The 26,156-nt window shown below is 47.5% G+C and overlaps 1 long non-coding RNA gene across 3 annotated transcripts in view; it reads left to right on the top strand.

Annotated features, from left to right (window-relative positions):
* Nucleotides 1–3,462: 3,462 nt before the first annotated feature.
* LOC135455643 (uncharacterized) overlaps nucleotides 3,463–26,156 on the top strand; it is a 40,409-nt gene continuing 17,715 nt past the window's right edge. For 2 of the 3 annotated variants that reach the window (XR_010442364.1, XR_010442362.1), the window contains exons 1-2: nucleotides 3,463–3,776; nucleotides 4,203–4,249. This is a non-coding gene — a long non-coding RNA (uncharacterized LOC135455643). Of the gene's footprint in view, nucleotides 3,777–4,202; nucleotides 4,250–8,144; nucleotides 8,280–26,156 lie in introns of all 3 variants that reach the window. The other variant, XR_010442363.1, reaches the window with a different exon arrangement.

The raw sequence follows: 26,156 nt of genomic DNA, 5'->3' as shown, positions 1-26,156 counted from the left end.
CTGTGTCCTGGCGTGCCACTGCTGCTCCAGAGCTCTCGCATACATGAGAGCCCGGGAGGGACTCTTCTGCTCGCAGTTTGCTGCTGGAACAGGAAAATACCCTGGGAATTTTGTCTGCTCTGTCTGCCAGCTCTTCAAGGAAAATTCTGATCTCTCCAACCATGAAATAAAATCGAGCAAAATATCACTGAGCCATATGGACACCAAGCAGCATAACACCCCTGTGGAAAGTCCTCCCTGCTGTCTCTGGTGCTGATTATCAACGCAGCTTAGAGAAAAGCTGAGATTTTTAATGCCCCAAGCGTGATGCACTCCCCTGACCTTGGGAATTATTTTTATTGCTATTTTGGCTGGCTCTGTCCCTGGCAGGTTGCTGGACTATAAGCAGAAGCAAGAGAAATAGTGGAGATAGCTAATTTCAAAGGTACACAGAGTCCTTCCACAGCACATGGGAAACATGCTTAATGTTTGGAAATCTTCTTGTGGCATAGGTTGAATTTGGAACTGCAAATGGAACAGCAGAAATTCCTTCAGTTATCTGTTCTGACAGAAATTATACTAATGTCTGTATTTACATTGTTCTGTGGTATCTGTGCTCCTGCTGCCTGGATTCTCTGGGGTTTTTTCCCAGCAGCAGTGGTGGACAGAGTGTTTTGGCCAGGGGAGCACACAGCTGAGCTGGGGCTGCTCGCCCTGGAACGCTCACTCCCTGGGCTGCAGAAGCAAGCCATGCACTTTATTGAAGGTTGCTTTGCCTCCAGGCCCTTACGCTTCTTTATTTCCCCTTAAATGGATGTTTCCCCAAAGACAATCTTTTTAAAGCAGTTCAAACAGGTTTCCAATTACTTTTCAACATTAGTCTTCTGTTCTAAAAATCTCAATCTCAACATCAAGTCCATTTTGAGAACTTGGGAAATAGTGTTTTCTACCTGTTCTATTTTTGCAAGATGAGCATTTTAACAAAGAGCTTCCCTCTCTCCTCTCTCCACTTAGAAAACCTCAGTGAATTGGTTGAAAAGAGGACCAGTCTCTCTGCTCTAATAACAAGATGTTGTTACCTCTCCCAGTTCAAGCTCTGGATACTTGCTGACAAATGACCTCATGTGAGAGAAGACTCAAATATTTTGGGTGAGGAAGACATTTAAACACAGAAACTTCAGAGAAGTGCCTCACATGGAGCAGGTCCTTAACCTGTGCTTATGCTAAGTAGTATCCAGATGACATTTAAGCAGGTTTCCTGAAATCAAGGCTCACAGAGCAGGTATGACCCAGACCTGTGTTAACACTTGGGTGTCAGCCAGGCTGTGAGGTGGGATAGTAACTTATTTCCCATTGTTTTAAATCCTGAAACAATCTAAGAGTAAAACAGATTACTGAATAGTTGTTACATTTGGGACTGTAGCGTGGTTGTTTATTTGCAGATCCTACATAATTGAGGTTCAGTGGTACCAGTGTTAGTTAGAGGTCGGTTTTGGCAATTGCTACAGAAGTGTTTCTCTTCCCACCTGGACATGGAATGAAATCAGCTCCATATCACTCCAACAGCCCATCTTGACAAAGTAATCATAATTCTCATGCAGAATATTCAAATAATTCCCTGAAGTGCAATGTAAGGAAAAAGAAAACAAAAGATAATTATAATTTGCTGTTGTATTTCTCACAAATTGGGAGTTGAGCTACCCTTCAAAGCCCTGTTTTGATGTGCAAGCGTTGCCCTCAGGAGGGTGCAGACACTAGCACAGTGCAGCTGTAAGACAGAGGCCCTTGTTCAGGTGCAAGCCAGTGGCCACAAGCCCCAGGAGCTCATTGGGGATCACTGGCTGAAGGACACATCCCCTCTGGGTCCTCACCCTGTTTTTTGGAACTTGTTTCATGGTTAGTATTTGCAAAGCTTCTGATTTCATTGTTTAATGTAATTTTATTCAGTAAAGCTTCCTCATTGCATAAAGGTCTTGGTATTTAATATTTAATAGTATAAATCCCACGTGAGTCTCAGGCGGAGGATAAAAATTACATTTTAAATTAATGTGCAGTCAATGCCTGCTGCTCTTTCTGCATTTAAAGGCCAATGGCCATTTCAAGCCCAGCACCACCTTGCAAGGGCAATGCCTGTGTTCTCTGCCAAAGTGGCCAGTCCCCATCACAGGACGTGTAGCATTCCCCTGTACAGGCGCTGTCACTTGTGTGCATCTGGGAGCCCTGAGCTCCATGGCCATTTCAGGATGGACACCTGGGATTCATCCACGCAATCTTGTCACTCCATCAGTCTGGGAGCTTGTGGCATAGGGTGCTGCGTGGCCTCGGGGGTCCGTGGTGCTGCGCTCGCTGGCACCAGCACAGGACAGCCCGGGACACGCAGCCCTGCGGTCCAAACAACCCGTACCCCACATCTGTGGTGGTATCAGCAGGTGCTGGCTTCTGCAGGAAAGGGGTTTGGGCCAGACTTTGCAAGGATGCAGCATGTAGCACATACCTGGAATTCCACGTTTGTTTACATGTTTGGTTATTTACGCTGCTGCTTTCGTAGTGATAATTTCTTACTTTGTCTTTTATGACTTTTAGCATTTCCTTTTTCCTTCTTCTGGGAGAAGATTTGAGATGGAAATCTGCACCTAAATTTTTTGATCTTGAGACATAGCAGCCAAAAACATGTTCAACTTGTCAGATGGTTTATAGACCCACCCCACAACCAGCCATACACATTGTCCCTGCAATGTAATGTCCTATTGCCTCACTGAAATTTATATATATATATATACACACATATATAACATTTCAGATTATGTAATGTCACCATCTGCTGCTTTACATAAACAGTGCTCAGCTTCCATCTCTGCTGCTTTATGCAATTGTGTCCCCAGCCAAGCCACTGGGGTAGGGGATGGAGGAGGGAGTGCTCTGTTTGCTCTCCTCTAACTGAATACCCCTCCCTTCACTAGGGCAGAGCTGGGGAGCTTGCTTCATAAACACTACACATTGCAGCAGTGCCCATTTGTTTTCTGCTTACTGTCCTTATTCTTCCATATGCAAACCAGGCAGCTTAAGTTTACTTTGATGGGCAAAGTTGCTGCAGGGTCAAATGGAAAGAAGAGATTGGCAGGAAAGGAGCAAATCCTCCTTAAATGAAAGTGTCTGCAGTAATTAGCAAATGTTGCAAAAATGAGCTGATAAACAAGCAAAAGGTAAGAAGGGAAAGGTAAGCTTCAGGGCAATTAATTAAGATGGTAAATAAAAAGAGACCCAACATTTTTGCATGAATTTAACAGATGGGAGGGTACACTGGGAGCATGGTATTTGTTCAAGCAGTGAGAAAAAGCTGGAAATACAGGGATTTGGGACCATTTTTAAAGGAACTGGCTTGTTTTCCAGGAATAAGCCTCAAGGAAAGCAAGACAACATTTAATTTCTTTGCCTACATTTGTATTTGTGCTGTTCATGAAGTCCAAAGAAATGGAAGTTCCTGTGCAAATGGAAGTGCCTGTCCCCCCTCGGGGTCCCTTCCTAGGCACCCTCAGCCCCAGCAGAGCCAAGTGCTGGTGCTGGTGCCTGGACCCCCTCGGCACCACAGAAGTGTGGGAAGCCTCTGAGGGCCAGGCCCAAGCCCTGGAATGGGCTGGGTCATCCTGCCCAGCTGTCCGCCCCTCGGTGGCTCAGGGAGGCACGCCCGGAGGGGAGGGATCAGTGGGTGCATAAATGCAGGGGGTGACTCCCCCTCTTACCTGGTCTCCATCTGCCCTCAGGTTCTGTAGCAGGCTGAGACTGCACAAGGGATCTGGGTAAGTGGAATCTGGCTGGTGAAGGGGGGGCCATCATCGCCCTAAAGCTCTTCTGAGGACTCCTAAAAGACTCAGCTCTGAACTCCAGAGCTTTCTTGCTCTTAACCCTGGGAGAAGTCATACTTTAATGACTATGTTATCACCCCAGTTTATTTTTTTTATGACTGAAGCACGCTTGACTCTTTGGGGTGGGCAGCTTTGTAACAGTTAGTGTTAAGGGATTTGGGGCAAAAGGATTGGGATTGCTCCACAGAGGCAGAGCTGCATTCTGTATTTCAATTTTTGGTGGGTTTATTTCTGATGAAGAGCAAGGGAGTGATGTATGTTATGAGGAGGTGATCAATTACCTGGCATGTCTGGAGCACTGAGGATTTTATCACATCAGGATGATGGTGATTGATTTTTTTTTTTTTTCTTTTTTTTCAGGTCTGCAGCAGAGCAGCAATCTGTGGATGCCTGATTGCAGCTGACAGGTAAGTTGTGGAGCCAGCTCACCAGTGACTGTGACAGGCCTCCCTATCTCATGTCCCCGCTTCTTTTCAGACTGTAATGGCTTGATGAAGACATGCTGTCAGGGTGATAGAGATCCAGAGATTATTAAATGAGGACACCTTCGACTTGCTAAATTGCTTTAATCTTGCAGGAGGCTCTATTAGCTCCTATTGGTCCCACTTTGAAGGGGTTAGAGAAAAAAGCAAAGGGGATGGGCTGCAAAAATGCAGCAGTGTTTGCTCTCCTGAAAAGCAGAGCCCAGGAAGAAAAGTGGGAATTGCACCTGGCTTTGCCTGCCTTGCTGGCACCATGCTGTGCAGAGGATGGATTTAATTTATCCCAGCAGGTGTTGGGTGCAGAGGGCTGTTACTGGCTCTGGGGGGGTTGTGAAGCGCAGCACACTTGGTGTCTTGCCCCTTGCTGGTCTTGGAAAGGATGGAGAAGTTATTCTGTGTCAGGCCACTCTTGCCTGGACCTGGTTGTGTGGGCTCCATCCTGCTCCACGGCAGGAGAGGGTTGTGGCATGGGGGCTGGAGTTTTTATCCAGACCTTGAGCATCTGTTTCTCTGGAAATGAGGCTGCAGTTGCAATTTGTATAAAATCACTCTTTGCCAAAAGAAATGATGGGGCTGTTTTGATCTAATTCCAGAGTTGTTCCATTATTTTTGCTGTGACTGTGTGACATGAAATCCTTTGTACTCCATTTCTGATCACCTGTAGCATGAAGAGGGATGGAGGCAGGAAATAGTGAAAGGAGCCCAAATGAGGCAGTGAAAAGGGAATGAAACCAAACAGAAAGGAAAAGGTCTGTTCGAGGTGCAATCATTGGAGAAATGCTGCTATCCTCAGATGACATGCACTGTAGATGGGAAGGCATACACCTGAATTCCCAAAGCGAAGCAGACAATAGTCTGTGAGTGTCAGTGAGTTATTGCATTTGTTGGCTGTTACTGAATTAAGTTCTCTGTTGGTTGGATGTCACTGCAGAGAGGGTGGCAGTCAGAGCTCTGGTTGGATTGTGGATGTCTAAGACTACATTGAAAAATGTGCTGGTGGAGAGGAATTTCTCCTTGTCGGGTAGGTCAGGCTGTAGACTGTTTGCCCAGAAATGGTCCCAGCTCCAAGGCCTGTGAGTATTTTAGGGTAAATGCTTTCAGGTGACTGAACTTTTCAGTGTGGGTTAAAAGTAGCAGCTGAGCAGAAAGAACTATTCCATGTAGTCTCATCTCCCTTCCTCTTCCCTAGTATCTATACAATTTTAAAAACCCTAAACAAAACAAGCCAAAGCCAAAATAATGAAAAACAAACAAAGCACCTACTCACCACTGAATAACCTCTGACAAGATTGGCATTAACAAAGCTGAATTTTTTTAAGACCACCTTTGCAATGAAATGAGCTGATTACCAGTAGGAAGAAACTTAGTTTATTATCTGATTTTTAAAAGCCTGAATAATTTTAGCCATTGGCTTTATCAGGCAAAATGATGATTTCAATTATTATCTTTAATAACTCTGTAGGAAATATTTCAAGTTCTTTTCCATGAATCCTACTTCAAATGCACCTTCAGAGATAAAAGCACCAAACTTAGCCCAATGAATAACTGATAAAGCAGAAATATCACTGCCTTGCCTCAAGAACATCACAGCTCTGAGTTCATCTCGTGCATGTAATCAGGGTCTGTGCTCTCCCTGGCCTCTATTGGCGGCAAAGCTCTTTTATGATATTCTGTCATTTATGACAGCTCCTCCAGAGAGTTCATTAGGGTGAACATTAATGTGGCTGAATCCAGGAAACTGCTTTTCCTGACATAATGCCAACATCTATTACAATGCTGTGCGGTGCAGGGGGGAGCATTATGGTTGTTTAATGTGCGTGTGTGTGTTGCAAATGGCATCACTTTTTAACTCTCTCTGTAAAGCAGTGTCTGTTTTCTGGATTGCCACCACTATAAATACATGTAATGGGGAGCCTGAGCAGCTGTTGTGTTCAGCAGTTGTCTGTGATGATTATGAATTCATGGTTGTGGCTCCCAGGACTAGAGAGCCACAATTAATCTGTACTATGATTCAGACCATCAATGTGAGTGCTGGTGTTTCCCCTGCTCTATTGGTATTTCTTAGAGTTCCTCAGATAAAAAAATCTGTATTAGGAATTGAGGCAAAGGAAAGCAGCAATGGCAAAGAACAAGCCAGTGGTTTTCCCTTCTTCCATCTATGTCCACACAGCTGTGTTGTGCAGGTGCAGCTCCTGAGTCTGAAGCTGGGTCACTTGTTTCCAGCTTAGCCATGGTGGCATGTAGGTAGGATGGATGTTGTGGACTCGCTGGTCCCATGCAGTGCAGACCATGTGTGTGCTTGGTTTTAAAAGAAAAACAAGAAAAAGCAAAACTAAAATCTCCGAGTCCACCAAAGAAAACAGTGTTTATGACAGCAGGAGAAACATGGCTGAGGATTATCATTCTTTGCATGCTTGGCTCAGATGGAGAACACTGTAGCTGTAAACTACCTCATGCTTTTTCCCACAGCCTTATTCTAATCTCCTTTCTGGGTTAATTCCCAGGTAAGAGAGCTGTGCCATTCCATTTTTAATTGTTTTCAGCTCAGTCTCCTGATTGCCAGTGCAGAGCTGGCAGGGCTGCCAGGACATGCTGTAACGTGTCCTGTACAAGCATCTTATCTGGTCAGAGCTGCCATGGGTACTCAGGAGGCTGCAGGGACACGGGCATTCATCTCAGTCAGCTGTGATGAGCCACAGCTGCAGTGGATCCAAACTGGCTTCATCTCTGGGCTGCCTGCCCCCTGGGCTGGGATGGACAGGTCCGAGTGGAAGACTTGGCTGAAAAGCAGGAGAATAACTCTGGGGAAGGAATTCAGGGCTGGTGAATTGCTGCACTCAGCATGAGATGAGCTTGGGAGTCCCAGTAGCCTTGTGGGAGGTAGGAAACCCCAGGAATGTCCATTTGAGGTTAATTAAGTTCACATCAAAGTAGCAGCACATCAGGATCCGCTAAAGGCTGCTGAGAAACTGGGGTCCTGGTACTTGTGTGGGAGTAGGAGACTGAGAACAGCAAGTCCTGTAGGACTGACCAAGAGATGGGGCTGGGATGTGGGACTGGCAGAGAAAACCTCCCAGTGAACCCAGAGCAGGCTCTTTCCTGGCCAAGCCCAGGGAGCACACAGCTTCTCTGGACAATCCCTGCTTCGAAGGGGCTGTGGCCTCAAGGGAGGCAGAGCAGCTGGGAAGTGGGAGCGGTAATAGATGGGGAAGTGATAACTCAAGGGAGCATGAGGCAGTCCTGTGCCTGCTCCTGCCCCACGCCAGTGCTGCCCAGAGCTGGGCTGAGGGCACAACGTGGTGTGTCCCTGTGTTGGACCGGAAAGGAAACCCAAGGAACAGCCCTCGGTCCTGTGGCAGCCCGGGGAGGGGACAGACACAGGGGCAGGGACAGCCCTCGGTCCCTGCCAGCCCGGAGAGGGGACAGGGACAGGGACAGGCACAGCCCTCGGTCCCTGCCAGCCCGGGGAGGGGACAGGGACAGACACAGGCACAGCCCTCGGTCCCGTGCCAGCCCGGAGGGCACAGGGGCAGGGACAGCCCTCGGTCCCTGCCAGCCCGGAGAGGGGACAGACACAGGGACAGCCCTCGGTCCTGTGGCAGCCCGGAGGGCACAGGGGCAGGCACAGCCACAGGCACAGCCCTGGGCGCAGCGCTCCCATCGGGCTGCGAGCGGAGCCGCTGCTCCCTGCCCTGCTGTCCTGGAGGGCTGCTGGAACGGGGCTGAGGAGAGGCAGAGAGGAAAAACACCAGAATAAAGAAACCCGATCAGTTAATTGGTGGAATTCTCTTTCTCTGGTTGACTGTATTCATTCTGACAGGAGCCTCTCCTCCTTCCCTGGAGTGCTCTGGCAAGTGAGACTTGCAAATAAAGCAAAGGATCTGCTGAATGCACAGCCATGCATAATTTAGGAGTGCTGGAGCCTTCTGCGCATCTCATCACAAAATGGCATTCAGTAAGTGCTAACACAACTCCTTTGTGGATAGGCATTTCTGTGAATTTCTTGTTTTTCAGTCAGATTTGGACATCAGACCCCTGCCAGGAATTAAAAATTGACCATCAGGAAGTACTGTAGCAGGGCTAACACCTAACTGACACATTTGTTCGTGTGTGCCCACAGTCAAAATAAAGAAATGATTGTGGATCCTTGAGTGGGTTGGCTTTGAAGGATAGTATGAATAAATGATGGAAGACTACATTTTCCTTGAATTCACACTTTTCACCCATAAGTCATAAAAACAAATTTGATGCTAGAGAAAATAGCTGGAAGGGGAAACAAGGACATCTCTTTCATTCTAAGGGTGTGGAGAGAAAGTGTTTCATGTCTCTGGACCAGGTGTGTGAGAGGAAAGAGCTGTAACTCTTTAACTTATGTGTATCTGTTCCCATCAGGTAGATGTTTCATGCAGGGAGAAGGACCAAAGAAATAATTAAGACTAGTGTTGATATTTACTTGGACTAATAGAATGTTGTGCAGCATCACCTGAATGAAAATCAAATTTGTGATTAGTAGGTGGTTCATCCTGTTCTAACAGTGTACAATGATTAATTCTTCTTTTTCATGCCACAAATAGTAATTAAAGAGAAATATTACATAGCTGCACCTGGTTTTCATTATGCAGTTGCAACAGTGTGTAAACCAGATCTTTTATTGATGAGAACAGCCATAAGTTTGAAAACTGAGGGAAGAGCATGAAAACCCCTCTGAGGCTCCCTAGAGACATGTGAGAAATCTGAAATTATTAAAATATATGGTGGCACATCCTGATTACTGACAGCTCCTGCTGCGGCTGTGGGCCCTCATTCCTCTTTGACTTCCAGCTTTTCTAAGGATTCCAGCTTGCTTGGTTCTCCCCCTTCCCTTGGTAAATCTGCTATGCCAGGGGAGCCCTGTGCCGTGCCTGGACAGTGAGACCCAGCTGACGGACTGTCCTGCTGCAGGGGCAGTTTGCTGGTCTCTGTTCAGCAGCATCCCCTCAGCCCCATCCCTGTTGGGTGGTGGGCAGTCTAAAACCCACTTACCTGCACAGCCCCTGAATCACAAGGCTTTATTCTACTGCAGTTTTTATAAACCATTATTGTGTATCTGATATTAAAGCTGGGTGTTTACACCTGGTATTTGAGCCCCAGAGAGGGAGGGAGTATATTTGTATGTCTGGTTTATATATTTTTGGTGTTTGCTCAGTCCCTGTGGGCAAGTACATTCACCATCACTCAGTGGCCATCATCTACTGCCATTCTCTCTTTAGGTGTGCATATGTATTTACTGATATTGATTAATATTTATTTCTCGTAAATAATACATCACTGTGGTTTTGTGTGTGCCATTGCAAACTGCAGCAACACAAAGGGTAATGAATGTGGTGGTAAAGCTGCTCCATCCCTGCAGAGCTGCCCCAGGGCTGGAGGCTGGTTCCTGCCCTCACATCAGCGTCCCTGCCCACCAAGCAGCCCCTGCTGGTGTCTGTGCCCTGCTGCTGCTGCCTACTTTAGCCGGAAAAACTCTCTCCTCTCCCGAACTGGAGCCAGCCAGGAGGGAATGTGGCAGCAGCTCCCTACATCAGCTGACGGTGCCCTGTGCCAGGCTACAGGGGCAGCAGGGATGGAGTTCTGTCACTGCACACACTCCTGGTGCCTTGCTAGTGCTGTGCCCTGCTGGCACACGGGGACAGAGAGCCAGGGCTGCCAGCACCGTGCTGGCAGCTACGGCTTCTCTGAGGAACTCGAGTTATTCACATCAGTACCTTTTTGCCCAGTAAAATGGGCAGATTCTCCCCAGACCTCACTGCCCCATTGTGCCAACCACAGCATGAGTAAACAAGATAAAAGCTGAGCCCCTGGGCCCAGGTTCAGTCAGCTCTGATGGGAAGGAAGGAGGGAAACAACACTGAGAGGTGAGCACATCAGCAGCTCCTCCGACGGGAAAAGTAGGTTATTCTGAAGCAACAAACAGGAGAAACATAAAACAAATAAACAAAAGAAGGAGAAAAGGAAGATGGGATTTGGACAGAAGCTGGTTTATCGAATTCCAGCTGGACAGTGATACCAATTCTGGTAGCACGCTGCAGTGCATTTGGCACTGTCCCCCAGTGTGGGGATAGGGACCAACCCCACTCTCCCCAGTGAGTAGCTATGTGTGCCCAACTAGGAAATTCTGGAGAAAACTGGTTGTTCCCAATGGGCTTTCAGGGAGCCCGTGTCCTTGTGCTCACAGAATCCTAGGCATCCCTGGGAGTCCTCATCTGAGTGAATATTTGCCAGCAAGCCCCAGCCAGTCAAGTGCAGACCAGTGCTCTACCCTGCTGGTTGCTGTTGCTGTGCAGACTTTGGTTTTTGTTGGAAAAGGCTAATACCAGAATGGTTTGCTTTAGGAAAAAACATTCCTGATAAATGGGACTGTTCTGCTTTGAGTAACACGGTGGTGTTGGGGTCACAGCTGGAGCCTCTCATCATAGCAGGGGGAAAGCTGACCTTGCTGTAGCATAGCAGCCTTGCAAGCAGTTTCTTTTTTCCTCCCCTTTCCTTTGGTGGGGATACAAAAGGATGGAGGGTTCTGTGCCCTGGGGAGTTCTGGTTTGGCCCATACCCTAATCCTACTGATCTGTTCTTAAGCGTGTGCTTTGATGATCAAAAGGCAGTTCAAATAGCAAACAGCACTTTGCTACCCCAGGTCTCCAAATGCTTTTTAAAGAGGCAGGAACATGTGTGATGCTTACAGCTTGGGTTCAGGGAGCTGGCTGGTGTGGGAAGTCACTGTGCACACGTGAGGCAGGATGGGCACCGAGGGTGTCTGTGCATGAGAATGCCTTCTGCATAGCCAGGAATGGGTTTTGCAACACAGAGTGGTTCTTCCAGGCACAACCTGGGTATTGCTAATATGTAATTATATGCAGAGGACTGTATGTCCCTGCTTTTGGAAACTTGTGTAGCTCCTGTTCTTGGAAGCACCTATAAAGTCAATATGTTATTGATATCACTGCCTGGTTTGTCACGCGGAGTTATCTGCCACCCCAATGGGGCAGGGAGCTACTTTCGCAATGATTTTTGGTGCTCCATCAAAGTTTGTAGCTCTGAGTCAGTTTGTGTCAGCTGAGTATCATCTTTTACAGATGATTTGCGGCAGTGACTGTTTTCTGCAAAACAATTATTTCATTAAAATCCATCAGTTCCACCCTCCTGGTACTTTGGTCAGCCCCAGAGCTGACCACAGCCAGGCTAATACCTCTGTTCCTGGCATCTCTGTGGGAATGCCACTGCCAGCACAGCTCAGGGATGGCCTCAGACAAGCATCTTGGTGGGGCAGGGAGAAGCTCAGCAAGCCTGGGTTGCCTGGAGGCATATGGGCTCCCATCTCTGCTGTCCCTCTTTTGGACAGAGCACTTACCCCTTCCCACACCACCCAGGCTTTCTCTTGGTTATGGGTGATGGATCCTGGATTTCTACTTAGTTTAGTGCCCACTAGTTTTCTGGATTTGTCCTTGTACATTTGTCTTATTTTTAGTTATCCTTGGTGACCTGACCCAGTTTCTGCTCTCGTGTATTTACTCCCTATGGCAAACCCCAGAGTCCACAAGACATCAAAGATGGTACATATCCTCTTCCAAATTTGTTGTGAAATGATTACCTGGAGGCAAATGATAATTTCCTAAGACTGCAAAAAATTGAGAAAAACCCTGTTTCAGATGTCAGCAGCCTCAGCTCTGCAGTAACTGGTGTCTTTGGCCACTCTGCATAAGCTCCCAATGGTTTCTGCCCCCCTTGTTTTTCTGAGCCACTGGCCAATAGTCACAGCTTTGGCAGCTGTGTGATGCTCCAGCTTTGTCCCTGCACCATGGCCGTGGAGAGCTGTTCTAGGAGGGGTGACACAGAGCCCTTGGTGCCTTGCCCAGTGTGGGGAGTGTTTTAAGGCCTGAGTCCAGGGGGCAATGTTAAGAGTCAAATGAGTAAGAGAAAATTTTATGCCAGTGGGAGTCTCTTATGTATCTGATGTTATTTAGGAAAATATGCAGGGAGAGATTCTCTGTCTTTAAATAGACTTGCATATTTTATCTATCAAGAGAGCAAGTCTGGTGTGTCAGAATATGTAAATACGTTGAGTAGCTCTGAGACTGGCAAAAGAGCCAATATTAAAAAAAAACAGATTTGAATCTCTGGCTGTCTTATATCCTCTGCTGTAGATGCCTACCTCCTTAGGAAATAAAAGATATTGTTTAACACACTCTGAGCTGTCACAGTTAAGTTCGATACCTCCGGTGTCTGGTGCTCCTGAATGTAATTGGGATGCTGTACATTTTCCTAGTCATTACTTGGGAATGATGCTCTACAAAGTCATGATAAAATCAATTGGAAAGCTGACTTCTTGCAACTTCCATGGCTTCTTTTCTTTTCTTGGAAATTGAAGTATTTTCCTGCAAGAAAATTGCATTGACCGAATCCCTGTGCTTCCCTGTTATGTCTTGCTTTCTGGGTTTGTAGCTGCTCCATCTTATCGGAGTGGAGATTTCATTAGGGAACTTTTGAGAGTTTTTCTTTTAATTAAAGGAGGTATTATACCTCCTTGGTCAAACTACAGCTGCTAATTCCCAGCTGTCATTGTGGCATTTGTTTAATTAAGAACAAAATTATCTGCATGACTGGAGAACCATGAGACAGATTTTTGAACATTTACAGGGTAGGATCTGTTGCTGGGGTAAATCAGCTCTGTTTCAGGTCCATGGCAGAAAAGCACATTCTACTGACGGGGGACAGATTGAGTAGCAGGAGAGGGGAAGAACAATCCCACCTCTTCCTTGGCTCTGAGCTGGCAGTAGTTAGGCATTGCTACCCATGCAGATACAGATGCCTTCTACCAGACCTCTGTCCAAGATGCACTTATTCTTCACTTGCTCCCATTCTTCAAGGCAAAATTTTTGAAGGAAGAAATCCCTGCAAAACCCCAAACAAACCCCCAGAGGTGGATGGGTGGGTGCTGCTGGGGGGTGGCCCAGGCAGCTCCTTGTGCTCACAGGATTCGTTGGGCACAGGCAGGACTGGCAGGCTGGGCTGGATGAATTGTGGTACCAGGAGAGTCTGAGATGTTCATCACAGCTGGGCTAAATGGGAAATTCCTAAGTGACCCGAGGCGATGATTTCTCAAAACCTTTGGGGTTTTCTTCTTTTTACTGGATAGACAGAATGGAAAATTGACAAGTGCAAGCCACACTTCTTATCCTGGTTCTGAGCAGACTGGTGAATCCACTTGATGATAGAGTTGATGTATTGAGTTTGCCCAGACCTTCATTCTCTGCTGTCAGTGTGTCTGGTTTGACTTGAAACCATCTCAAATAAATTCAAGGCTGTAAAACTGTAAGAAGATCCAACAGCAACCTCCAATTCCTTGAATTAAAACATTTTTCAGAGATTTTTGGAAGGTATTGATCTTTAGTGTGCTTAATGATCATTATTAACCTTGGAATTATGTGTGGTAAAATGAGAAACAGAAGGAAGGAGGGAGAAACAGAATGTTTGCCCTGCTGAACAAGAAGACTGATTGTCCTGGGAAGAGGCTCCTGGTGTCCCACCATGCGGTGGGTATGGGGCCAGAGGGTGCAGGGACAGTGACACAGCCACGGGGCTTCTGCTGTGAGAGCCCCCTTGGCTGCTCCTCACTCTCTGAGCAATCATGTCCCATGGAGGGGCACCGGAATTTAGGTATAATTCTGCTTTGTGAGAGCCAGTGGGATGAAAACAGCACAGCAACAAGAGTTGGGGTTGCTTGTGGGGCTGTCTCCTCCTCCCTTGAGGAGTTTTTAAAGCCTGGAAAGGTATCAACCCATTAAAAAGCTCATAACAAAAGGTGAAAAATTCAGAGAAAATTTGACCTATTAATAAAGGATTTAGCTAAACATTTGTGTAAATATTCATACTGAACTATACCATTAACTTTTCCAGTTAATCTGCTTTCTGTGCTAAGGGCTCTGAGTAAAATATGTTCCCAGAGTAGTTTACAAAAGAAATTAGTGCTGTATCTGGCCTATTATTCTTCCATAAAATATTAAAAAAGATAGATGCAAAAGTCCATTTCTGAGGGACCACTGATCATTTTTCTCTCTTATGGAAAATAAAACCACTAAAAGGCAACAGAAAGGACCAGTTTCTGGGAAGTCTGCTTGGTTTGCTTGTCATTTTGCAAGGCAACTTCTATTTGCAAACGGAAAATTCTTAAGAATTTAAAATGTCACTTAGAGCATCTGCAATTGCCCTATAGAAGAGTTTGTTCACCTGTCAGCCTTTATAAGCATATGAACATGAATTTCTTTCACTCCTGGGAAATCTTGTCCAATTTTAACACTTTTCAGTGCGGTTGGTGAGAGGGTAGCCTGAAGTTAAACACAGGAACATATTATTGCATTTGACACTTTTCACAAGCGTTGTGCTTAGTGTATTCTGAATATTGAATTGGAGGATGGGCCCTGCAGGCCGTGGATAAACCTGGTCCATGCCTCGAGTCCAGTCAGTACCAGCAGAGCGGCTGCTGAGGACCAGCTGGGGTTCTGCCCCAGAGTATTGAGATGCTCTTCACTGGCACGGGAAGAGTTGAGCCCTGGCCCCTTTGCTTCTCTCCTGCTCTGTGCTCAGCTTGTAACACACGTGCTGACAGCTCTGCGTGTTCAGGGCTGGGGCACGGCAGCACTGAAGAGTGAACCTACCAGGGCCCATGGAAAGCTTTTGTTTTCCAGGTTCTCCTCAGTCAGCCACAACTACTGGCTGAACAGGAGTAAGTGTTTCTAGAAATCCTGTGTCACAAAAGCAGCCAGGGATCACTGGGAACACTTCCCTGTGGCCACAGAAGCCTGGGAGGTGAGTGCGGCCAAGGTGGCTGGAGTGGCAGAACACACGCACCTGAGGCAGAGCGCCGAGGGACCCAAAACAAGGCATGAAGGCATTTCCCCCTGCCTTGCCAGCTGGAGGTACAAGCACCAGAGCACTGTTCAGACCTTGTTGAGAGAAAAAGGTCTTGCTCAATCTGCCTGGAGCTAGAGTGTCTGGAGAGGGGGACGAGCAGGGAAAGATAAAGACAAGGAATTTGTGGCCCCTCAGGTTTGAAATGATCAATTTTGAAATATCAGAATGTTGTCAGAAGTGATGCCTTGGCTGCATCCACAGTCCATTGGTATGGGAGGCTCCCTTGCATTGTGTTGCTGCAGCTGAGCCTGGATTTCCCCACCCAAAGACAGAAAGTGGCTTTCAATGACCCTGTTCGTACCTAAAAGGTTCAGCCTGCAGATCCCGACAGCAAGAACACGAACTAAAACCAAATTCTCAGCTTGAGTCCTCACTGAGAGCAAACACGGAGGCTGCAGCTGCAGAGGGCCCCTGTGCTGGGTGCCGGAGGGATCGTGCGGGGCTGGATACACAGGAAACGGCCGCAAAGAGCGAGTCGGGCGGGTCTGCCGGGAAACGCCGAGGGTTCACATCCCTCCTCTGCCCCGGCCGGGGCTGCAGCTTGGCCGGCTGCTGCTTTCCTGGGCATTCACTCCCTTCCCCTTTTCCATGGGCCCCATAAAAAGCGATTATGTCTGTTTTCTGTCAAAGGGACTTGTCACAAGCAAAACCCTCTGTGTCTTTTTCCACCTCTTTCTCAAAGTAATGAGCAGTCCGTTGAGCCAACAGAGTTGCACTATGTATCTGCAGGAATTCTCGTAACAGATGTGCTGAGGCTTGGAAAACTTATTTTAGATAAGCCAAATAATCTTTTCAATTATCTTTTGCTGAAAATATTGTATTTTGTAGGCATTCAAGAGTGTTATGGCATAAAATACCAGCCTAATTATCATTAACTTCTCTATTATGTTTGCTGAAATATTTTTTGGAGTTGTCAAATATGCAGCTATTTTGTTATTTGGGAGGGAGGTTTTAGCAGCTGGATAGTTTATTTCTTGATTGTGCAATTTGATCTACATATTTCATTTCAAGAAGATGTTATCTAAAAGGATAGCGCCAGCAGCTCATATTTATTTATTAGGATTATTCCATCATGGTGGGAACAGCTTCCTCAGCTGGGTCCTGAGTTCCCAGGGCTGGCACAGCAGGGCTGGGGGGCCAGGGCAGTGTTGCCCCTTCCTGGCTGCCTGGATGGGTGATGCCACAGGCAGTGTCTGACACGGATCGGGGCTCTGCGGGCAGCCAAGCCCAGCACGAGGGAGCAAGGCTGTGTCCTTGCTTCACAGTGTGTGTGCACATCTCAGACTCCCGGAGCACTGGGCTCCTCCTGCTGAAAAACAGGTTTTTCCCCCAGATTTGGTCATGGTGTGCAAGGCTGGTGGAAAATCCCTCCAGCTGCTGCTGCAAAACACCATTCCCCTGAAAGGAAGGGAAGTTTTATTGCACGGCAGAGCCAGCAGAGGGGATGCATATACAATTCATTCTGGTTCCTCCAGGACATTGTGTTTGGCGCTGACGTGTCAGAGCTGTGACTGCTCGGGGGCTGCTGAGGCCTGTGAGAGAGGCGCTGCAAGTGTGGGTTCAGTCGAGATGGGGAGGTGAAGCATTGTGCTTCAAGCATTGGTGTAGCCATTTACTTAAATTATTGCTAAGCCTAATGTCACCCCATCTCCTCCACTGCCTGTTATTGAGTGCTCCAGCTGGGTAATCTCATTAGAATTTGTCTCGTTCTCACCTCCGGCAGCAGCCATGTACACAGCCTCACAAAAGGTTATTCACACAATATTGCATGACCTTGATGAAAGGCTAATTTGATAAGAATTCAATTTAAAATTCCATTTGTACTGACAAACCAGGATTTTATTGATGTCACAAATTTTCAGCAGTAGAAGTGACATTAGGGGCGAGGCTGCCTTGTTTGCAGGCCTGGAGGTGGACAAGGCAGAGGATTTATATCAGAGGGTCAACGTACCTTGCAGCAGTTTAGTTTCGATGCTTCAGTAAACTGTTTGTAAGTTTTCTTTCCTTTACTATCCTCTTTTTCTTTGCAGTTTGCTTAAAGAGATCTTTGCAGTGGCAGGGACCAAGCAGTGGTGGCTGATAAGGAAGGCTGTTTCCCTGAGCAGTTAAAAGCTCATTTCCTACGTGCCCTTTCATCTTTCGGTCTCCACCAGGCTGAGCCAACAGATGGGATAAATAACCGGCCTGATCTGCTCTCTGGATGGGGTGCTCATGCTGTGGGTCCCTGGCCCTGGCAGGAGCTGGGGTGGCTGGGGACACACCGGGCTGATCTGGGTCTGGAGATCCGGCACCAGTGTCCGACACGTCCTAGGAGCAGATGGGGAGTCCAGCCAGGGATGCAGGCAATCGGCTGCTGCTATCTACCAGCTTGGTTTGCTGCTGAGAACCATGTGCAATGCTTCCTGTGTGTGCCCAGGAGCTGCTGATGCTGCCATCCCTCCCGTGCCTGCATCCCTCGTTAACCTTTCCTGGCAGCGCGCGTGAGGTGTGCCAGGGCAAAGGTGCTGCTGTGGCAGCCCGTGCCAAGGGCAAGGAGGGGCACAGAGAGGACAGCAGCAGGTTGCCAGGGGCTGTGGGAGTCCACGTGTGCAGAAGAAAACTGTGACTGAAGTGGCAGCAGCCCATACCTGTGTTCCAGAGCCAGCAGGGCTCAGCAGTGTGGCAATGTGTTGTTTGTATGAAACTTGTCAGGCTGTGGCAGGGCAGGAGAGCCTTTTCCAGGCAGCTGAAAATAACAGTGCTCCAGTGTGGAGACACCTGGAGAGGAGGGTGCTGGCACCTGGCAGAGGCTCCCCAGGTGCGTGCAGGCTGCTCACAACAGCCTGGCTGGGCCATCCTGGGACAGGACCCTGCCTCAGCAGCCAGCCTGTGTCCCTGCTGCCCACCCGGACACGGCCTGTGTCCCTGCTGCCCACCTGCACACGGCCTGTGTCCCTGCTGCCCACCCGGACACGGCCTGTGTCCCTGCTGCCCACCCGGACACGGCCTGTGTCCCTGCTGCCCATATGTGACACCCGAGGCTGCACCAGCTCCTGTGCTGCTGTTCCAGGTGGCAGGAGGTGGCACAGAGCAGGACACAGGCTGGGACTCCCATCCAGGAATGGCAAGTCCTGTTCCCTGCTGCCCTAAGCTGTGCATTGCCCCATGCTGCAGTTACAGCATTTGGAGAATCACAGCTCTACAGCAGACCCAGTATTGTAATTACTCTGAGTTAGTACCTTGGAAAAATCAAATGTGCTCTGAAAGGAATGATATCCTCAGAAAAAAAACCATGCAAAGTAAAAAACCAGCCTTATCTGACTTAATTTCCTTTTGCTTTGATAGATTTTGCAATAAATTACTTATTTAATGGATAGCATGAAACATCACACAGTGATATTTCAAACATTCAAATGCCTTGATCATTTAATACTATTTTCCCTTCTTTATTATGCCATAGGCAGAATTTTAATTATAATATTTATGCAAATTATGTTTGTATAATCGTATTTGAAAGACTGTGTGGATCAAATTTTCCAGCCAATTTATCTAAATACAAGCCTTAAACTTTCCCTTTATCACTGTCACAAACACTCTTCCTCCTAATTTGTCATTTTAGGCACTTCCTATTACACTGTCACAGAAGGCTCAGTGTCATTTGCGGCCTCCAAAAAAAAATTCAGGAATCATAGTCAGAAAACCCAAACCCATGTTTGTGTACATGGGTGAGTAGAAAATCTTGCTTTGTGGGCCAAATGACTTATTTTTGAACTGCTTGGTTTTCCCTTTCCCTGCTGGCTCTCTGAAGTCTTGTCCCAAAAGCTCACTGCCCCTAACAATGATATCTTTCCCCTTCTAAATCTGCTCAATGCTCCCAGTAAATCCTTCTGTTGGTGTTAGTGGGTGACGGTGTTCGTTAGCAAATGACTGTCTAAATGAGAGAAGCAATTAGGGCGATTTGTGAAGGACAAAACTTGTATCGATTAATGTAATGATGACACATGCAGAATAATTTTGGACTCATACAGAAAGTAAAGATCAAAAGGATGGGAAAAAACAGGTGTCTTCCAATTAGAGCATAAATCAACAATTAGGAGCTTTCTCTGACTGCCTTTTGAAACTTCTGGCATTAATCACTGCTGCTCTGTGCATAACACTCCAAAGAAAGGAAGCAACCAATATTTTCACATAATTAAAGGAAATTATATATCCAATACCTTTTAATGTGATTAACAATGATAGGATGAAACTGTTTAAGAGCAGCAGTTAAGAGGAATATTAGCTGCCATTATGGCTGAGCTAAATATTCAAGGTTATATCTACCCAGCTGAGAATTTGGAAGGTTTGCCTGGTAGGTAAGATAAAACTCTTCACTCAGATAATGAAGCAAGTAGTACCTGGGAAAGATCATAATTGGTGCTGTGAAACAGGGCCACAGTGTTATTCGGTTACCAGCTGTCTCTGGGGTGAGCAGTGAATGTGCACAAAATGTCAGTACATCACAAAGATGCCAATATATAAACCAGACATATTATTCTGCAATAAAAAATAGATCCCCTTCTGAATGCATTATGCAAAAGAGACAGATGAATGTCACAGCCCAGTGCTCTGCCCTGGATTCTGAAAGAGTGTGGAATCCACAGAGAAACCAGCCTGGCAAGGGTTTTTCCCTGGGCTGTTTTGGGGAGGAGGGCCTGCCACGGAAAGCCACTGTCAGGGCACAGAGGGCTGGTGGGTGGACAGACAGACTGCCTGCCCAGGGTGTTCAGAACACGGGGTGTTGTGCTTGTGCTCCTCTCTGTGACCTGTGCTCTGGGCAAGGAGCGGCCGTGCCCTGGCACTGCTGGGCTCCATGGGCAGCTGCCCTGGCAGGGAGAGGGGCTCACTGTGCCCCGTGGGGCCCTCGTGAGGGGAGCTGAGCCCCAAGAGCAGGGTGCTGTGAGTCCTTGCTCCAGTGGCTGCCGGCAGCTCTCCTCCCCGCAGGGAGCCTCTGCTCCGTGCATCCGGCCCTGTGCTAAGCCCCGTCACCCCTGCTATGCTCAGCAGCCAGGAGACAAAGCATGCCGCCAGGTGAAAGTGGATTTCTGGACAAAACATTTGTATTTTCTTCTTAGTGGTCTACATGAAAAGACACATCGCAGAGAGGGACAGAGCCCTGATGTGCATGAGAATTTCTGTCCATGTGGAGTGCTCGACAGCACACACATAGATGGGTTTTTGTGGTGTTAATGGGTGTATTAAATGAAACAGTTCCATACTGGCACGGGCTCTGTTTTCTGGAGGGACAATTTGTTGTATGAATTTAAGGACCTGTTAAATTAACCAAGACCCAGTAGATGAAGTATAAATTAAGAATTCTTGTGTCCCCTCCTGTTGTCTGTCTCTGTGAAGGCACCAGTGATCTCACAGAGCAGAGTGCTCCATTAGAGCTTGTGCTTCAGTGAGGCAAGAGGACGAGAGCGCTGGGAAATCCGGGTTGGAAGATAATTGTGTTCCTGTCTCCAACGCTCAGCAGTGTTATCAAAATCCCGGGTAATGAGCTGTTCCCCGAGTGACCGGTGTGGAGAGCGTTACAGCTCAGTCTCTGGTGCCCCAAAGGGCTCAGCGAGGAGGATTCTGTCAGCTTGCAGCAGCACTGGGTAAAGCCATAAAGCCCAGCCCTGGCTGGTGGGCGAGCACCTCGGCTGTGAGTTAGGAACACAAGCATGGGGCTGGGGACGAGAGAGCAGTGCAGAGCTGTTTGTGCAGGAATGCCTGCTCATCCTGAATCCTAATGACAGCAGCCTAAATACCAGTGTCTTTAGTTATTTCCTGGTTTAATTAAGCAGAACCAGGCAGCTGATGATTTTTATTTTAATTCAAGCAGAAAGCCTTTCCCCGTGCCTGAATTAATGCCAGCCCAGAGGCTGGCTGCACAGATGCCAGAGTGCTGGTTTGTTTATCCGGACACAAAGCCTCCATGGACTGGGTGTGGATGATTAGTGACTGCAAATCTTCATGTTGAAAATCTGCTGTGGATTTTCCTGTTGTCCCCATAAGTCTGTGAGTCGAGGAGCAGAGCAGACAGCGCTCCTGCCCGCGATGGGCGCTGAGCTGAGCACTGTCCCAGCGGTGTGAGCGGGGATGTGCAAACCTCCTCCCTGCTGCTGATGACAGGCAGTAAGGGAGGCAGATGCTGGTGCTGCTGGGACAGCCTGATGTGACCGACTGCTTGCTCTCCAGGGCTGGAGCAGGTGCAGCTGTGACACCGAGGGGGTGCTGCAGTTACAGGTTGCAGCATGCAGCAATTGGGAACAGCCCTGCAGAGACCTGCTCTGCCTGGGGACAGCTCGGGGTTCCCCAAAGGGTCATTGGAAGCCCCTTTCCACCTCTCAGTCTAAAATACCCTGATTGTGTGTCCTTCCAGGAACCACAAAAAAAGACAGCTGGGGAGGAGCAGGGCTGCCTTAAACCTGGAGGCTTCAAGCGTCCCAAGTTTTTTTAATGTATTTTAAAATACTCTGTCATCTTAATGATGTTTTGATATGTCCCACTAAATTACCTTTGCAAACCCTCCACTAAAATTTGGCCTAAAAAGAGGGAAATCAATTCCTGGATAGTGAAATTTGCCCGGTGCTCTTCTTTTAAGCAGTTAAATGACTGAGTAATAGATCCATAAATGAACATCTTATTAGCCTAATCCTGAATGGAAGAATACACAAATCAGCCATTTGCTTAGTGGATATCACTTAAGCTTGCCATCCATCTTAGTCAAAGGAGGTGCCGAGTTTAATTTATCAGTGACTGGCCAAGAACTCCCAGAGAGGGAAGGGGGGTACAGCAGTCTCAGACTGGTGCTCTCCTGCTGTAGATTAGCGTGCCTGTTGTTTAATTGCGCCACACTGAAATGCAGGGATTCCTTCAGCTGTGAGCTGTCCTGCTGCCATGGGAGGAGCGGTAGGGTAAGCAGGAATATCCAGTTGTCAAAGCTTGGGCTGTGAGAGCAGCCAGGAAAGAGGAGCAAGCCCTGTTTGAGCAGGGTGAGCACAATGGTGAGTTCTTCAGGTGGCAGAGGAGTGGGACAGGAGCTGCTACAGGTGCTGAGACCCAGCACTCCTTCACCACCTCCTAAGGAGCTCCCCTGGACTCTGTGGTGACCTTGACAAAGGCTGAAGCTGAACAAGAGACTTGTGCTCTCTTTAAAAATGACTGATTGAGATATCATTTGGGTGCAAAATTTGTCATCAGTATTCATGTCCTCAGTCTCAGATAGCTTTTATTGAGCCAAATTTGAAATGATCGGAAATCAGAGAGTGGCAGGTTTTGAGCCAAGACTTAGGAGGTCAGGCTGGACTTTGCAGAGGTCTCTGCCTGAGAGGGCTGGAGCCTGGTCATGCAGAGGATTTGTGAGTTTCTGGGTTTGCATTAAGCTGTGTGCTTAATAAAAGAAGTAGTTGCACAAAAGGGATGGGACAACAACCACCTTTGCTGAGTGTTGGTAGCTCTGCGTAAATCAGTGTGCAGTTGTTCTCCAGAATCAGTATTTCGTATCTCTGGTTGCAGTAAGCCCAGAACTGTGGCATTAAGTATGTCATTGTCCCGTGACTACAGAGCCAGTCTGCAGCCTCCCTGCACCTTCCAGACCCACACATTCCTTACCTGAACACTCCATGAGCGTTGGAAGCTCAGGACACAAGGATGTGCCCATTCCCCAAACTCATGGCATTCCACAGGGACACTAAGGAAAGCAGAGCTCTGGTGCGGTTTTAAAAATACCTCTGACGTTGGGCAGTGCTTGTTAGGTTTGTTGCCTGGTTAAAACTCGAGAGGAACCTGACAGCTGTGGTTTGAGGAAGAAAGCACCTACTTATGTGTGCAGTCTGCTGCTCCCCAACAGCCAGAGTGGTTTAAGCTGTTGAAAACAGGATGAAATCCTGCCTTGGGCTGCGGTGCTGGGAGCAGAGCCGCAGTGAGCCCGGGCCCCAGCGCCGCTGGGCTTCCCTTGGTCCTCCTGTGGGTTTATCCAGATATAACTCAAATCATAACACAGCTCCTTAATGTTGCTAACTGTGTGATTTAGGCTTTTGATCAGCAGAATAGAGTGATCCTGAACACTTTTAATGAACTATATATTTATCTGGGGAGTCGTACCACTTTCATCCTCCACACAGCTAATAACCATAGCTCAAAAGAGCCCGCTGGCTCTGCATCTCATTTTCAATGCGTGCCTTTTTAAAGAAGATAATCATGGAAAGAAAAATGCAGGAGTTTGGGGAAATGGCTGTGCTGTGTCCGTTAGTGGGAGGGGTGGGCAGGAGGCGGTGAGAGCTGGCTGGATGCTCTGCAAGCCCCACGTGGGTCTCGGCAGCCTCAGGACAGGCAGGGCAGGCGGAGGGGGAGTGTGGGGGCTGCAGGTGATGGTGTGTGACACTCCAGCTGTTCCCGGTCTGTGTGAGCCGTGGAGGCCATCAGCAGGAGAAGCAACTCGGAACCAGAGGCAGCAGGTCCAAATGGTGCACAGGAGCCACCCAAGCTCCATCCTCCCTCTGCTTTCAATAACACAGTTTTCTTTGGACTTTTCCTTTCTCACTGGAAGAATTTTTAGTGCAACTTAGAAGCTGTTCAAGCTAGGCCAAGAGTTTAAGCCATAATACCAGAATCACAAAGAAACATGGAATTACTCTCATCATTTTTTTCATTCTAATACATTGTTGTGCCTAAACCCTCTATGGAGTCAGGGTAGTGTTTTGCCTGCATTTGTAACCGAGACATGACTTCCTGGCAACACCACAGGCAGAGTGGGCTGAAATTCCTCCCTGTCCTGAGCAGCCCTGTCCCAGCGATGTGCTGGCCTCTGGCCTCCTGCAGCCCCTCTAGTCTTTCAGAATGGAGCAGGAGGCCCAGAGGTAGGGCAGGCAATTGCTGCCTCAAGACCATGGCACAGAATGCTTCCGGTCTTTATGTATTAAGCTTATTTGAACAATGTGTTTTGTTCATAAATCACTGGTGACAGAAAACATACAGCCATGTATATCGCATGCTACAGGGGGTGATAAACAGGAGGTCTTAAGTATCTGAGGAAATTTCATTCCTCTGGCTGGTCTGGTATTCAGGACCATTTTAAAAATTGTTTTTTGCCAGTAAGAGCTGCAGAGAAATTACCATCAATCTAAAGTATCTGGGGCCTGAGCTCAGGCTGGGGTTAGTGGCTATTTTGCATTATATTGACCTGGTGAAATGCCAGTTGGTTTTTCTAAAATAAAAACAGCATCAGCCAATAATTAATGTTCCCATAGTTAATTAAATTGGTCCAGCTGGTAAAGTGAAGCCATACACTCTGGCCTCAGAGATTTGCTGCTGTGGGTCACGTCCACATGCATGCCTCTAAGGGCTGTGTGAGTGCACAGGTCATGAGTGTGGTGCCCTGCTCAAGCCTTCCCACAGCAGCTCCGGTAACACCAGTGACATCCCCAAAACCACCCTGGGGACTTGCTGCTTTCCCTTTCTGGAGCAGACTGGAGCAGCTGAGCGCCACTGACCTCTCCTCCTCCTGTGCCAAGTCATCACTCATCTGTGGGTTTATTAGCTGTTTATGAACATGCTCTAATGTTGTAGGGAACAAAGCTGACCTTGGCTGTGTGCAATTACCCCGGCTCAGTGCTGTGTGACAGTGCAGAGGGATATGTGCACCTCAGGGACACGTCCCCTCCCCGCGGGGCCAGGAGGTCTTGACCAAAAGAGATGGATGAGATAATGACAGTAAGTTTAATGGGATGTTGCCAATAGTACAGAAGCAGCTCAGCAGTTCCCTTAAAGCCCCTGTTTAGTGCAGTGGGACAATTTCTGTTCTGGAAACGGTCTGGTGCCACTGAATTACAGTTTGGCCCATTTCTGTTTGGGTTTTTGCTTTAAATCTGTTGTGTTTATTTTCTTCTTATTAGGGCAACGTTCTTGTAAGAATGGGATTTCACAGAGCCACTACAAGGCTTTTGGTTCATCAGTTTTTAATTAAATTTGAATTGAAGATTCTTTTTCCTCTAGGCTAATTTTCAAGTGACAAACAAAATCCCCTCAAGTGCCTTTTCTTTTCTGCCATAAACTAGTAAAGATGCTGTCAAATTCCCTCAGAAACCCAGCTTCTCCAGCCCCAGAAGAGTGCAGATTATTGTTCTATTAGAAACAGATCAGAGCAGTTCTTTAGGTAAACAGGTGAAATAAAACCAGCGCCAGAGCCCTCAGTGCTTATGCCAGGTGACATCACTGGACCCCTTGAATGGGCATCGCTCACCAGGACCATCCTCTCTAACCTCTTTCCTGTGATTAACTTCAATTAGAGAGAACAGGCTTGATTAGACTGCGAGAGTGACTTCTCAGAAAGCCACTCACTATTCTTGCTGGGGCAAGGGAAGAGTGCAGGGCTTAGTGAAGGAATAACCTCTGCAGAATTAACTTCCTGCTCTTTTCAAATGAATTTTCAGGCCTCTGAGCACTGCTGTGTGGATCCTGTAAGAGATAAAAAGGTTGATTTGGAAAAAAAATCGTGTGTGGTACCTCCTGTACCTCCTACCCACTGATGCTCAATGTTACAGCATTGATGCATCTGGTACGGTTGTGTTGAAATTGCTGATAATTACCTCCATCTCACTGCGTTTCAGTTCACGATAACAATGTGCAACAGCTCCGTGTCATTTCCTTTCTTCCCTGTACACACCAATCTGCTGGATTCATCTTTCCAGAAGTACAAGCTGAGGATGATAAGGATAATTGATGATTCCCTTCTGGACCGGGTCATTATTAATAGCTGTGCTCACTTAGGCTGTCAGCTAATCTCTGCTGCAGAGGGTTTATCTTGGTGTGCTCGCTGTGCTCCCCACTGGCGGGGGAAACGTGCTGTGCAGAAGTGACATTCCTTCTTAAGCTCCTGTTCTGG

Source organism: Zonotrichia leucophrys, chromosome 19 (genome assembly GCF_028769735.1).
Source record: "Zonotrichia leucophrys gambelii isolate GWCS_2022_RI chromosome 19, RI_Zleu_2.0, whole genome shotgun sequence".
Lineage (NCBI taxonomy): Eukaryota > Metazoa > Chordata > Aves > Passeriformes > Passerellidae > Zonotrichia > Zonotrichia leucophrys.
This window is presented reverse-complemented; position numbering and strand designations above follow the sequence as displayed.